Here is a 1,245-nt window from a genome sequence, read left to right as displayed (position 1 = left end):
TAGTTTATTATTGAATATGTACATAAAATGATAAATATATGGTTTTATGCAAAGTACTGCCGTTTGTTGTAATAGCAGTGTGTGTTTGTTCTTAAAATGTCTAGTATAGATATGTTATATTAAAAGTGCGTAATATTAGGTACTAATTGTATGATTTGAGACCAATAATGCGTGAGTTAATTGCTTGTGTTACTTATTATTTATCTAAAATATTTTAAATAAACTATGAAGAGTCAGATAGATGTGTGAATAAGAATTTGTTTATGCATAGTATATAAAATAATGGAAATTTCCTATTTTTCGAATAATGAACATTTCTTATTTTTAGAAACGAACATGTACTTCATAATCTTTTAAAATATAACCTATGTCATATAACAAATTGTTTTAGTAAGGTATTACTCTATTATTATAGGTTAAAATTATTGTAATAAATTTAATAATAGGTTAATATCATAATTTTGCATTAATAATACTAAAGTTAAACAAAATTTTGATACAGAATTTGTGCTTAACTTTAAATACTTGATATAAAAAATTAAATAAAAAGAAATTACATAATTTCCTGTACAAATCAAGAAAAATGATCTTAACAATTATTTTTTTATTGCTATATATATAATGAAAACTACTTGCAGACTCACTCTTAATGATTTTTTAAAACCACGTTTCCCACTTACATATTTTATCTGTGCTTATGTATGAAAGGCTGTATAATAAATATTCTTCTACAATCTTTAAATTAGGCTATTTCCATAGGTACAATGCTCTGCACTTTCTAACTTAATGTGTACACTATTAAATTAATATTGCTACAATATACATAAACTGTTATGTTATGGAAAAAGTTTATTACAATATATTAATCCTGCATTAAAGTTTTCAAATTTATTTATATACTTCCATAATATTCGAAACAGATTAAACTATGTATTATGTAACATTCAATTTTGAAGTACTATATACATATTCCACAATTGATAAAAATAAAACATTTTTAAAAAAGGCCTAAATAAGGCTGAACAAATTTTACATACTACTATTGCTTCACTGTTGTACTTATTTAATCACAAACATAAGAATCAGCAATGCTTTTACATTGTACATCATCTTCTGTTAATAAGCTTACAATTAATTTCATAATACTATCCCGCAATAGATGAGAAGAAACAAAAGAATAAGTAGAATAATATATTATTATTAGTTGTATGCTATAAATAAAATGGGTCACTTATAATAGGAACA

Source organism: Habropoda laboriosa, unplaced genomic scaffold (genome assembly GCF_001263275.1).
Source record: "Habropoda laboriosa isolate 0110345459 unplaced genomic scaffold, ASM126327v1 scaffold45, whole genome shotgun sequence".
NCBI lineage: Eukaryota > Metazoa > Arthropoda > Insecta > Hymenoptera > Apidae > Habropoda > Habropoda laboriosa.
The sequence above is the reverse complement of the archived record's forward strand: the minus strand, read 5'-3'. Positions refer to the sequence as shown.